This window comes from Calliphora vicina, chromosome 3, assembly GCF_958450345.1.
Source record: "Calliphora vicina chromosome 3, idCalVici1.1, whole genome shotgun sequence".
NCBI lineage: Eukaryota > Metazoa > Arthropoda > Insecta > Diptera > Calliphoridae > Calliphora > Calliphora vicina.
In genome coordinates this window covers 59,826,627-59,842,095 of record NC_088782.1, presented here as the reverse complement: position 1 = coordinate 59,842,095, position 15,469 = coordinate 59,826,627, and positions in this window count along the sequence as shown.

Below are 15,469 nucleotides of genomic sequence, written 5' to 3'. Positions count from 1 at the left end.
TATTGAAACATCACAAACAAACCGAAAAAAAGGAAAATTTTCTAGACTTTCAAGAGTTTTTTTTGTTGTATTTAGGAAGAATTGGTTGTGAGTTTGATACATGTTCTTACAGCACATTGCAGACATAGGAACCCTGCAGTTTTAGATGTAGGAATTATTAGCATTGCTCTGGCTATAGCATTAACTTTGTTAAGTTATCCAAAGTTTGTCAATTATTTAATATTCGACTATGAACTCTGCGAAGATTTAAAAGAAGGTATGATTATGAATATACCGAAAAAAGGTGATCATAGCGAATGTAAGAACTGGAAAAGCATAACACTTCTAAGCAAGATAAACAAAGTCATTGCAAACATTGTCCACAATCGATTATCTGATTCCCTCGATCAAGAATTCAGGTGAGAATAGGCGGGATTTAGAGCACAAAAATCAAGCAATCTGTAGAATATACATCGACTCTCTATCTTATATTTATCGATTTTGAAAAGGCATTCTCTCCCATCCTGCCATTTGGAATACTGTTGCTCATCCAGGAGCTCCATAGAAATGCAAACTGTCGGATACTACATGAGATCGTTGTAAGTGATAGGGTGACCGTTAGAGCAGGTCTAAAGCAGGGTTGCGTCTTATCACCTTTACTCTTCAACGTAATTTACGATATCGTAATGAGGAAAACAATGTGTAACTGAATAGGCCGTCTTTGCGATCTTGACTAATCAGACGACATTTGCCTACTCACGCAAAATCACTCAGATATGGTAGAAAATTTTAAAAAGGCCCAAATAGAAGCTTCAAATCAGGCCTTAGAATAAATATACCAAAAACAAAGGTAATGCGAATCAACTCTTCATGCAGCATACCGTTCAAAGTATCATTCAAAGAATCACTCTTCAAGACCTGAACCAGTTCTGCTATCTAGGTGGTATCCTAACTGCCACGGGCGGATCTGCGGATGATGTCTCTAACCGTACCATTAAAGCCAGGCAATCATTTGGCCAGCTAACAACAGTATGGAAGTCTCCATTTCTCTCCATTAGCACAAACATCAGAATTTTCAATTCGTGCGTTAATTCAGTGCTATTATACGGATGCGAAACATAGGACACAGTTCCGGGAGTTCTCAATACCTTACAAATTTTTATCAACAGATATCTTAGAAGAATACTGTGAATCGTTTGGCCCAACACTATTTCGAATAATCAACTCTGGACCCGCATACATCAGATACCAGTAAAAGTTGAATTTCTAAAACAAAAGTGGGCCTGTATAGGTCATGATATCACCCGCAATTCCATAGACTGTAATCCTCAGGGAAGCAGACGAGTCGGACGGCCGGCTGACACTTGGTGCCGACAACTAACTCTCGAAGTTACCAAAACAGGGAAATACTGGAGTGAAATCAAGAACATAGCATCAAACAGAAATAACTGCGGAAAATTCGTTGGGGACCTATGCTCCTTATAGGAACAACAGCAACCAATACATATATAGGAAAACGTCAAAGTTTTTTTGCTTCGAATTGTCTAATTTTGTACTAACAAAGCGTCATATGCGGGAAGTTTTGGTTTACTTCTTTAATTTGTCATGGTGAATGTGTTCGTAGAAAATCCTTCCGAGTCTATAGGAAGTTTTAAATAAGTCTTTATACATATAATACTGAAAATTGTTTGAAAGTATAAAATAAGACTCGGGACTACCATTGTATCAAAGTACGATCGTATCAACTTTTCAATCCTTGCTCTGAGTATGATAAATGTTTTCGAAATTGGTGAAATTTGCCTGGACTTCTTGTCCCTAACTGAAAACTCAGAATAATTCCCAACTTTACTACAACATGGTACAATACACTAACACCAAAAAAATTGCCTAAAAGAAATTCACCAACATTAACACACACAATCTCAACAGCAACAACAACTACATCAAAGGCAATCAAAAACAACGAAAAAGCTCATCTTATTAGACTCTTCGGCAAATGTCGGTGTGCTCTCGTTGAAAAAAAAGACAGTCTGAATAGTTGTTGTTGTTACTATAGCCTTGGCTTCATTGTTGTTGTTGCTGCTGTTTGTTAATGCTGTCATTAACCTACGCATTTTGTATTAAAGTATGAGCATGAATGTGTCTGAAGGTCACTGACTGACTCTAAATTTGGGGGTAAAATAAATTTTGTTTTAAGGGTTCATAAGACCGACTGAAACACCATTTCCAATACTCTCGGCTTCTTTTGGAATTCGTTGAAAACAAACAATATATTTTTTGTTGTGTAAAACTTTTGTGTTTTTTTTTTCGTTTCTGAATTATTGGTACGGGGATGTGTATGTGATTGCAGGCATATTGATTTTGAGGAGTTTTTTTTGGAAGAAAATAAACTTAAATTTAACTGAAATTTAATATATTTTTACTTTTTTATGTTTATTTCAACTCTTGAGAACTATGTACTCCATTTTACAGTTTATTAGCCTTTAGAGATATGAGCTCTGTAGAGTTTAAAATTAAATTAAATGTTTAATATTTTGCAACGATTAAATATTTTGGAATACGATTAAATTGACATTTCAGATCGACTACCTTTACCCCTACTAAAATTATCATTTTCGAATCGGTGGCCAACAATTAAATTACATATAAAGTGGACTACAAGCCGTATGAGTAATATTTGTCTACTATATAAATAAATATTATTATTATATATGGGGTAATTCCAAAATAAATCGAACCAGCAATTGGGTTTTAATTTTATGACGTATACACCAAGCCCAAACCATTTATAGTTTACAATGTAAACTTTACATTTATGTTTAGTTGTTGCCTTTTTTTAAATTCCAATTCAATTTTGCAGTTTTTTGATATTTTTAAAATTTTCTTTATAATTTGTTTTTGTTTTTGTTAAAAGGATACGTTTGATGTACATATTTTCCCAATGTTATTAGTAGAGTAACTTCGGGTAATGTACTACCGTTTTGTTTTTTCTAAATTTTGGCCACAATATACATATATGGAAATTAAAAAAGTTGTGAAGCAATAAATTAGCTAATGTATTCTCTAATTGTTTTTGCAGTTGAAAATTTTTTACGTCAAAGGATAAAAAATGTATGTGCAAATATTGAAAGGAACCCAAAAACCAGCATTAAAAAAATTGGAGGGTAATATGGACCACTATATGAGGGTAATGTGGACTAGTATTTGATACATAAAATTCATGAATCAGCTGATCATGAATGATTAAAAAATTTAATTTTAATATATTATTATTAATACAAACTAAAAAGTCGCGTTCTTGGCTTAGATAGATGGCATACAAAGTACATAGTTATTGTCGGGTAATGTGGACCAGTAGTACATAATCAAGTAATTTAAGTGGTCCACATTACACGAACTTGGGCTACAGTGGTAAACAATTATTTTTACCTAATAATCTAAATGTGCTTAAATTCTTACCAAATATATGCAAAACTACGTGTCCACTTTAACTATACAAAACAACCAAACATTAAATTCTGCCAAGTAACTGTACCAAATTTTGTTTCTTACTTGAGCCGAAAAAAATGTTGAGCACGCGCATTAATTTCAATACAAGAATAAAAAGCCAATATATCAATTACTCATGAAAGCAGATGTGCAATTGTCGTTTCAAACAAATTTTAAAATGTACGACAAATCAGTTTTATCATACCTTCAATAGTTTCTGAAAAAAGACACTGGTCCACATTAGACGCATAGTCCACAATACCCGAAGTTACTCCAATATTTTTGTCCTTATTGTGCATGATTTTGAAGATTTTTGTGTTAAAAATTCCGAAAGGAAAATAATTTGATATTTCTGAGAGAAAGATATATTTAATGGATGTCGCTAAGCAATTAAAAATTGAAGAAATTGGTCAATAATCGTCGTCGTCCAAAATCTTTGAATACAAGGAAAACCGTGTAAACCCACATAAGTACATATATCTGCTACAGTAATCAATGTAAAAAATTTTATTATTCGCTGAGATCCATAAAAATGAAACTTTTGAGTTTTGACAATCTGTTAGATATGTTGAACGACGAAAGCAAATGCAGCATTTTTAGTTCAGATGGGCGACGTATGGTTTGGAGGAAGCCAAATGAAGCCATTAATATAAGAAATATAAAACTAACGTTTAAGTATGGTGATGGGTTCAATGATGGTATGGTATCTGCCGATGGAGTTGGTATTATGGAAATCGTAACTCCACTGCCGAAAAAATTAGTTTGAAACACATGGAATTAGGCGTCAAACTGAGCTTTTTTACAATACCAAATAGTTGACACATCCTTCGAAAATATTCCGATTTTTTTGGAAAAATAAGCTCAATCTGTGATCACTCACTTTTTATATTAAAATTAAATTTTTACTATAAAAATCTCAAATAGTTTAAATCGTTAATAACTTCAGAAATACTGTGATTTTAAGGAAATTAAGCTCAATCTGTGATCACTCATATTTTATACCAAAAATCGATTTCTAGATAACTTCATAAATACATCGCTTGCTGTCCAAGGTTTACATGGCTTGCTGTCCACCTTGGGCCCAAAGTACAGATCTCAATTTTGAAGATATTTCGATAAAATATGGTACATAGATTTTTTTCGACCTGAGGACGAAATCGGTCAAAAAACCGTAACCTTTACTTTTTTAGCAAAAATTTGTTTTATTATTTACTCTTACAAGTGTTTTGTAAGACGAAACAACATCAAATAAAATAAAACTCAATATTTGTTTTGAATTTTCCTAAGTAAACGGAGGTTTTGAAATAAATAAAATAATTAAAACATATTTTATTACGTTACGTCTTTGTCGTCAAATATTTGGCATGTGTGACCTTACCTTTAGTGATTGGCATAGAGCTCTGTTGATGGTTATGGCGAAAGCCATGCGAACTAGAAACTGTTCGAAAAACAAATCAGTTGAAATTATTGGAATTCGAGGTATCAGCTGATCTTCAAGTTTACATTTGCCGCTGCACATTGGGGCAGAATCGTATTTTTTTTGGAAATAAATCTGGCATTTCTAAACGGCTGGTCCGATCGGGATAAAATTTTACGTGGGCGTAGCCAAGGATCATTCGAGTTTAAGTTATTAAAATGGGCCATACAAATGCTCCAGGGGCGTCGATATGGGGGCTCAAAGTAGGGTACCATCGAGTAAAAAAAGAGTTAAGTCACCTTTTCGCTCAAAAAACAGCAAAAATCTACTTTTTTTTTAATATTTAAATTGAATATTAAAAACCTTGATGTGTTCCCTATTTATCGCCAAAGTATTTTCGCAGCCCCGAAGGAAATGTAGGGTCCACATTTCCTTCGGGGCTGCGAAAATAGGAAAAAAAATGTTATTCCTATGCGCTGATGTTTGTGCTTTTGATTAAATTAGGTGATAGTTTTTTTAACAGCATAATTTTAATGGATCTAAAGAAGCATCAATCTAACCCCTTTTACTTTCAAAATTCTAAAAATTTGCCAAAATCCATTTGAATTAAATTTCTGGGATACAAAAAAGTAACAAAACTCGGATTTCGCCCGTTTAATTCCCTTAAAAGTACAAAAATCAAAAATTACACACAACTGTCCAATTATTTTTTGCATAAATCCAGATTAAGTTGAATTTCAGCGTTTTTGTCATATAGTGTTTTCAAAAGACAGACGGACGGCATGGCTAGATTGTCTTAGAATCTTATGAGAACTGCGATTTCGCTAGGTTACAAACAGAATGACAAAATCAAAATACTGCCCCTCTTTTTTGATGGTGGGTATAAAAATTACTATAATTGGTGTAGCGAAATAAACCGGGTTTGCTAGATATACTATATGGGGGATTTCATGTCAAGTGAACCAATTTTTTAAGTCGATGTCTTCTCTCTGAATTAGATTAAAAAAATTAGGGGTCAAAATTTGAACAAACATGTGTTTTCTCTCATCCATGTAACTTATTATTTTTTCTCATCCATGTAACTTATTGTATTTATTGCAAAATGTGTCCCAAATAGTTTAGATAGCTAGTTCTTCAATTTTTCAAAATCAAAAACTTTTTTTACATTTTTTTTCTATTTAGAATAGGTCTTTTCCTTTAAGAGCTTTTTGGTCGCTTTGTGGGATGCGAGTGGGATATACATACACTGGTGCATATCCCTATAAACGCACTTAATTTTTTTTCTGTATTTTTGTTATAGAAAAGAGGGGAGGGGGTATTTCCAATTTTTTGAAAATGCTTATTTTAGCAGCAGGGTTCTCTACACAAAGTTTTAATAATGCTAAATCCCTTGGAAATAATTTTTGCCGCAATTTTAGCTTTTGGACACATATTAGTAACATCTCAATTTACTGCAACTTTTTTTCTATTTGAATCAATAAATTTCATCACTTTTAAAGATGCCCAAGGGAACTTTTTTGTCCGATCAAATTAAATTTTTTTCTCGACCAAGGATGTTCCAATAGACAAATTGGACGTAAAATCGATCGTTCGGAAAGTGTGGTGCAAAATTTCTTGAAGAAAGGTCAAAATTATGTAGTTCGTAAACCTACAAAGGGAAATACAAAACTAACAAGAAGACAAATTAATCTAATAAAACAAGAAGCAATTAATTTCCACACAAATAAAGAATAAATTGAATGTAAACCAATGCTAAAAAAGCATAATAAAGAAAATTGTCTAAAATTCGTAAGAAAATATATGAAATGGACAGATGAGTGGAAAAAAGTAATTTTCTCTGACGAAAAAAAAATTAATTTAGACGGTCCTGACTCATACTTATGCTATTGGCACGATTTGAGATCAAACGATGTTCGGATGTCGAAACGTAATTTCTGTGGTGGCAGTGTTATGGTTTGGGCAGCGTTTTCTGCAGTTGGCAAGTCGAAAATATGTTTTGTTCCGACAAAAATGAATAGTGCGATTTATAACGAACTGTTGGAAGATACTCTTCTCTCATTTATGGATTAAAATATGGATGAAGATTGCATATTCCAACAAGATAATGCTGCAATCCATGTTTCTAAGCAATCGAAATCTTGGTTTAATGAACATAGCAGTCCTCTGTTGGACTGGCCCTCTTTTAGTCCGGACTTAAACACGATGGAGAACTTGTGGGGATACATGGCCCGTAAAGTTTATGCAAATAATGCCCAGAATGAAAGCATAATGACTGTGACAGAGCTGAAACTAAGAATTAAACAAGTCTGGGAGGAAATTGATTCCAATCTGCTTAAATAATTAGTGGAATCAATGCCAGACTGTATTTTTGAAACAATCCATAACAAAGGATCATCCAAACATTATTAATAATGCTACAGTGGCCCATAAATTAAAGTGCGTTTATAGCACTTTAATACCCTTAAAAATGGCTGTTAATCTCGAAAATTAAGTAAAAAAAAATAAAGTACAAATGATTTTTTTTTGTAAACAATATTTTAAGTGAAGTCTTAACTAATTTAATAAACAAATTTGTAGCCCCCTAAATATGTTCGTGTTTAATTTTTACGATCTTTTTTAAAAAAAGTAGTGTGCGTTTATAGGAATATGCACCAGTGTACATATATCAAAATACTTGTTTTGTAACTCAAGCCATACAACGAAGTCACGATCGGAAGACATCGATTTCAATAGTTGGTTCACTTGACATGAAATCCCCCATAAGTATATAGAATTTTATACTTTTATTAAAACAACATTATGATACATTAAGCACCAAATCAATAATAAGCATTAAATTTTATATTAATTTTTCATGCGAGTGTCTACAAAGTACAAATCACACATATAAAAGTACATACATACATATTTCCAATCTGTCATTTAAATTCTTCTGTCATTCTGGTTGGAATATAAAACCACGTTGCTGAATTTAATAAAAACAAACAACAGAATGAGCAGACTAAAACGTTAACAATAAAAACAACAAAAATTCAAATAAAAACTTTTTCCCGCCAAACAAAAGCCAGAGCCAACACAATAAATAAAACCCTCATACACATACAGACATTAAAGGTAAGGGAGTGAATGACTGCTAAATAATAATAATACGAGTTGTAATAATAAAAATTAAAAAAAAAAAATAATAATAACAATAATGAAAAAAAGGCAACAGCAACAACAAATCACCAGACTACAAAAACAACAAACAACAGCCATGGTATTGATGAGAAAGAGAGGGCAAAAATTGAAACGTAAAACTACAAACGACAGACAGTGTGCTTAAAATACACAATATTACGTGAAAAGTCCTAGGTCGGTTACAAAAAAGCACACAGCAGACGTAAGTACTCGTAAAAGTTTAACTGACAACACACACACAGCCTAATGTGTGAGTATCTGTGTCTGAGGCTTTTTTAACTTGGGCCAACAATTATTTCACAATTTACTGCAGCACAAAAGAGAAAAATATTGACAGAACGAGAGAGAGAGAGAAAGCAAAAGAACAAGATAAACTGTAAAATGGGGATGAGTGATCGACAGACAGAAGGACAGACGGACCTACAGACACAATATCCATCTAAAACCAAACCAGCCAGACACACAGATACACACAGGCAGAATATTTAACAACTTTTTTGTTTATATTGCTGTTGTTTGTGTTGTAAACAACAACAATACGAAATAAACGTTATAAAACAAACTGGATTGAACTATACATCCCAGTTATTCCAAATACACATCCAGGCAGCCATCCATCCATCTATCTAAGTATCTATGGGGCATACACACAGTAAAAGTTACAGCAACATCATCAAACTCATCCTACTTATTTAGGCACACACACACTAGAGAAAGAATTTTTGTGTTTTTTTTTTAAACAAAAATCGACAATTCGAATTTTTGTGGGCAAATCAACGAATTCCGTTCGATGTGAATGAACTTCTCCAAGGACAATGATCTATGGACAAACAAGCTCTAACAGCATAAAATACTCGTCGTTTGTTGTCGTTTTTATTTATTTTTTTTAATTTGTTGCCACAACCACAATCCCTAACACTATGAAGGTTAAATTTACAACTACAACAAATTTAAAATCCTTGTTAATATGAAATGTTTAAAAGTGTGTGTATTTGACTGTCTGCTCTTCCCAGCGGGAAAAATGCTAGGACTTTACTTTGTAGGCCTTCCACACGACATATTTAAACATTCTAAAAGATGCGGTACACACTCCACTCTGCCTTCTCTCAATAAATATTCTTGAAGGACTTTGCTTCTCTCTCTAAAAACGTCATACACATTCAAAATAAGGACTAACAAACCACTATTTAAAATTCAAATATGATTGGTTTCAAAATTATTCCTAAATGTTGTCTCTCTATAATAACATTTATTTTGCTCTCTTGATTCCAACTCAAAATAACTGCTCATCCTTCACAGAAAAAACTATTTCTTAAACCGTTTCAATTCAAATATTTGTCACATATTGAACTGGTTTCAATTATTTCATAATTGAATCAAGTATTCATGTGCTCAAAAACAAAATTTTCTGATATTTTCTATTGAATTTTAAGTTTTGAATTTGATAATTTTGACAATTGAATATACAATTCAATAGAAAATATCAGAAAATTTTAGCTTTGTTCAATAACTAAAAGTTGTTACTAGTTAGTAACAATTGTTACTGGAAAAGCGTTCATTAACTCAAAAAACTTTCAAGTAGAGCAAAAATCAAGAGAGTATAAATTTTAGAGACTGTTCTCTCGTTGCAAACTATTACAAGCAGGGTTGTCAGATTTTTTTTACCTCCATCGCCAAAAGCTAAACGAAAAATCGCCAAAAGTCGCCAAAATATTTTTTTGGAATTCTACATACATATTTGGTTGGTAAAATTAACATGTTTAGAACGGCCAATGCTAAGCCTTTAACAATTCCAGCTGCATCGCATCTAAGTTTAATTGATATATGCTAATTTTGAACATTACAATTCATATTCCCCTGCAGATACTTTTGGATTTAAATAAAGTTAATGAATGAATTTTGAACTACCGAAAATTTCCACATTTAAATATTGAAAATTCATTATATACTTTAAAAAGAGTTATATTTTCTGGTAACTGTTTAAGCATTTCTTTTAAAAGTTTTTTAAGTACAAAAAAACATTTTCTTTTAAAATTTCTACATCATATTCCTCAATTTTTATATTTTGTAATTCCGTTCCAAATTCCGTGCCGAAATCGATAGATTCCAATGGCTGAAAAGAATCCGGCGAACCAATAGCCAATTTTAATGAGCATATTAAGTTATTAAGACGGCTTAAATATTTTAGAAAAAAAAATAATATTGTTCAAACTATTTGATCGTGTATGCTACCTGCATCCATATGATCAGATAATACGTGATTAATTTTAATTATTAATTATTGGGTTAATAAATATCAAAGAAATGAAATTATTTCAAGAAAAACAAATAATTTGTTAAAAATCGCCAAATAAATCACCAACTAGTCTGTAAATCGCCAAAAAATCGCCATGTCGCCAATTGGAAATTTTGGTCGCCAAAGGCAATGAAAAATCGCCACGTTTGGCGAGAAATCGCCACATCTGACAGCCCTGATTACATGTCCTATTTTGAACTCGTAATTGTTAGCAGCTTATATTTCATATGTTTTGTGTTATTATTTATTTATTTATTTTTGTGGTAAAAAAATTTAAAAAAAAAAATTTCAAAATTTAAATTGAAGAAAATGTGAGTATTTTACATTTTAAAAGGAATAAAATAAGAAAATTGTGTGTATAAAACAATTGTTACTGGAAAAGCGTTCATTTACTTTTTACTATTTTTGAGAATTTAAGAGAGTAATTTTGTAAATTTTGATTTTATTCTCTCGTTGCAAGTATTTACTGGGAAAGTAAATGAATAGACCTTTTGTCTTTGAGCACATGAATACTTGATTCAATTATGAAATAATTGAAACCAGTTCAATATGTGACAAATGTTTGAATTGAAATATAGTTTTTTCTGTGAATTTGAGGCCAAGAACGAATCAAGCCATTATCGGATACTCTGTTCCAAGTGAAGCGTAACCCATAGAGAGCATTCTGCATCGATCGAAACAAATAGTATTCGGACACCATGGATTATAAAACGGGTGAGATAAAACTTCACAACCTGTTCATTCTAAGTACTTTTTAAGAGGTATTGCAAAAGATATCATAACAAAATTTGCAACTCATATAGACTCAAATATCCTTAACTCAATGGCATTAGAATTTTTGACATTTTTTATTTTCAAATACCGAAATTCCTAAAATGAGGAAAATGTTTTTTTTAGAAAATTGCCTACTGTGACCTTATTTACCGTGTGATAGTAAAAAAAACTTTGTAGATATTTAAGAAACATAAAGTTTTACACAAGTATTGAGCCTTTTCGTTGATTGATGTTTTGCCTTTTTATAATTTTTTACTCAAGTTATCTTTCCGAATTATATACAAATTGTATATAGTACTGAAGAAAATTTCGTCATTGGCGCTAAGAACCTGAACAAACGGAAATCAACACGAAAACACCTCAGTTCTAACCATGTGAAATTTATAATATCTCCCATAGTTCCCTAGATACCGAATTATTTCCAATAAAAACGTTTATAAACCACTGTGCTGCTTTGTTATGATGGAATATTACGGCCGCATATTCTGGGCGTTTACGGCCAATGATCGCTTCAAACGAATCAGTTGAGTTCGCTACAGTTTCTCTGTGATGGTCTGGTCAGATTCAAAATATACAGGACCCTTTTGCTCCCACCAAATACAGAGAAATACCTTGGCGCCATGGGTATTTGAATCGACATAAAATTCAGCTGGTTGGCTGGGTTTCACATACTTCGGGTTATCGTAATGTATCCATTCAAGGTCTCTCGGCTTTAATTCGTATGGTACCCAATTTCCCAGTTTTTTGATGAATCCGGCTGCTCGCAAACATTTTGAATTTGCTGCTTGAGCAGCTCCCAATGATTTAGCAAGCTCTTGTGTTTTGTCGGCTTTGGCGATCTTTGTATTCGGTATCAAAACCACCACTTCTGAACCGAATAAACCATCTCTCGCACATTGAATTAAATTTATTTAAAGTATTGGCCATTGTTAGCGATGACCTTTTCCTATTATTTTGGCAATATATGGTTTTTGAGCCAAAATAACTGTTCATCTTGTGAGGTCAAAAACGAATCAAGCCAATATCGGATAATCTGTTCCAAAGTGAAGCGTATCCCAGAGAGAGCGTTCTGTATCGAACGCAACAAATAGTGGTCCATAAAGTGGGTGAGGCAAAACTTCATAACCACTTCATTTTAAATACTTTTTAACAGGTATTTCAACATGTGGCCGGGCGTTGTCATAATGGAATCTTACGGTTTCATGTCTGGCCGCATATTCTATGCATTTTTCGGCTAATTCTCATTTCAAACGAATCATTCGCGTTCGGTACAGATGCCTGGTGATGGTCTAGTCAGATTTCAGCAGCTCATAATAGATAGCGCCATGGATATTTGGCTTTGGTGTCAATTCGGCTGGTTGATCGTGCCTCACATACGATCACTTATGTTTGGGTTTATCGTAATGGATCCATTTTTCATCGCATGTAATGATCATTTCGGATATGCAAAATCGTTTTTCAAGGTCTCTCGGCTTCATTTGTATATTTCTAAATTTCCCTACTTTTGGATGAAACCTGCTGCTCGAAAACCTTTTAGCTCCCGATGATTTTTCAAGCACTTGCTGAGTTTTACAACAATCTTCATAGAGTAATGCCATTAATTCTTGGTCTTCAAATATGTTTGTGTTCCTTGTCAAAATGACTACTTCTGAATTGCACAAACCATCTCTAGCACGTAAAGCTTATGGATCACATTCACCATAAGCTTTGGTGAGCAATCGGTGTGCTTCAGCGTCACTTTGTTGCAAATTAAAGAAGTAAATCAAAATTTCCCGCATATAACGATTGCAGTACCTTCAGCGGAAGGCATTCTAATATACGTTCCTAAGTAGGCCTTATATCAGCCCTCTAATCGAAGCGAGTATCCAATACCTTGTCTCCCGCATGAAATTGAAATGAATTTGCAATGCAGCTTTATGTCCTTTAGTCTGCAAAATAAGGCCTTTAGGAAGGCCCCGCTGGGGTTGATTGGTCGTGTTTATGTATGAGTATGTCTATGCGTACGTGTTGACGTCTCTGTGTGTGAGTTTGTATATGAGTGAGTGCTTTAAGCTTCTGTTATGTCTGATTTATTCTTTTTCTTGTGCCTAATGTTTTTTTGTTGTTGTTGTTGTTTTTGTCTGGGATTTTTTGGGCATAAAAACCGAGCACATTCACAAATACTGTACATCTACATAAGTAGTTACACATAGTTTCATCGTTATTGAGGGTTAACTTTATGCGAGGGTCAACCAATAATTTCGTAATTCTATATTATCTTCTTATATATAAATAGGCCACAAGTTTTTTTGTGGTACACTTTTAAGTATGTTATTGTCCACCAATATTGATGAAACATATATGGTTCAAAAGGTTTTTTTCTGTAGATGTGCACAATATAAAAAAAAATATTTAAAAATTCGTTCCATAAAAGTGGTAAAAAGCGTTTAAAAAGTGGTCGAATTTCGGCCACCAGGCGATCGTAGTAAAGATTAAATTGTTTGCCAGTTTGATAAGATCTCTACTAGAGTGATCAAATATTCGAATTTTTTATCACTTTTTGGTCGAGTTTGTCGAATAACTCGAAACCGTCTTTTTGTAAAAACCGGTTTAAAATTGGAAAAAATCGGTTTTTCGAAAACCGGTTTGAACACTCTAATCTCTACCCTCGACTAATTTGCCTTTAAAGATATTGCTCAATAATGTCGAAATTGGTCGAATGGTCGGTCAAGCCCAAGGTTTACATGGACAGACAGACGGACGGACATTGCTAATCGATTCAGAAAGTGATTCTACACCACTGTGGTGATGTTGGGTATAATTATGGTTCTACTAGAATATTTCTTAAAAAACGTATGTTAATTTTTGTTCTACAATTCTTATTAAAATGGTCGGAGACAAGTTAATATCATGAGTAATTTTTAATAACTTTAAAATTGTTTAACCAATGTATTTATTTAGTCTATCAGTCACCACAGAATATTTAGAGCTTCATTCAAGGGTCCGTTGTACTTAGGACTTCATTAATATAATATATTCGTAGTAGGTTTAGGTCGGTTTTACTCTAAAATTTTTTCTTGTTATTTACGATCATCTTATATCAAACAGAGATATTGTCGAAAGTTCCATTGATATTTCAAGTTTTTATCTTACCGCTTAGAAGCATTTTTGTAAAATTTTACAGGTTATAGTTTATGTTCGGACTATTCGTCTTTTAATAACTTTTCAATACACATACTTATTGTTTGTTTTTACCGCCCTTTTAAAATCTGTTAAAAATGCTTTTTTTTTGTCTTTGATGCGTCTATTATTGTAACTGTTGTTTGTTATGTTGCTTTTCAATTAGTACCACTGCAGACCTTGTTATTAGGATTCTATATTTGAAACAAAATTTTTCGATTTTTTAATAGTAAAATTTTCGACCTTTCGACTTTTATAAATTTTTTAATAGTCGAGTTTTCGACATATACAAGGTGACGCAAAAGTAAACTTCCGATGTTTTTTGGCTGTAATTAAAAACTTTGATTCTTCTTGTGGATTATTTTTGGTCTTTTAATTTTTTTTACATCAAGTCGAGAATATGATGTCATGTAAATGGCCGCCGCCAAAAGTCCAACTTTTTGTTAACTCCGATTTCAAAAATTTTAATGCCATTCAATAGTAAACACATTGAATCTAAGGTAGCCAAAAAATTAGATAAAAATATTGTCAATTGTGTGCGTGACATGCTGTTAAAGTCAAATATTTTATGTCATTTTATAAAAATGTGATTTTTGTAAATTTGATCAGAAATAAACTATCATTACTCGCAAACTGTTATAGATAATTGGATTATTTTTCTTTTGTTATGTTGGTAGGATAATAGTCTTTAAGGTACTATATTTTAGCCAAATTTGAATTTCAGTGGAATAAAAGTGTGTAGGGTCAAAAGGGGTTAAACAAATTTTACTACCAGGAGAAAGTCCAAAGTGTCCTCTTTAAGCCTGTATATACTTGTTGACCTGTTTTGACCTGTTTGTTGAACACTTTTTTCATTTGAATGAAATTACTCCCAAATTTTTGTTCTATTTTTATTATACCCTACACCACCATAGTGGGGAAGGTATTATGCGTTTGTGCAGATGTTTGTAACGCCCAAAAATATTAGTCTAACACCCACCTTAAAGTATACCGATCGACTTAGAATCGGTCCATAATTAGTCATAGCTCCCATATAGACCCGCTTCCGAAAATCACTTTAACGTGCATAAATCGCTTAAAAATGTTGGTAAACACACAAAATTCAACACAGTTAACTTTAATATAGACATAAATCACACGACCTAATTTCATGGTGATCGGTCCATAATTGGTCA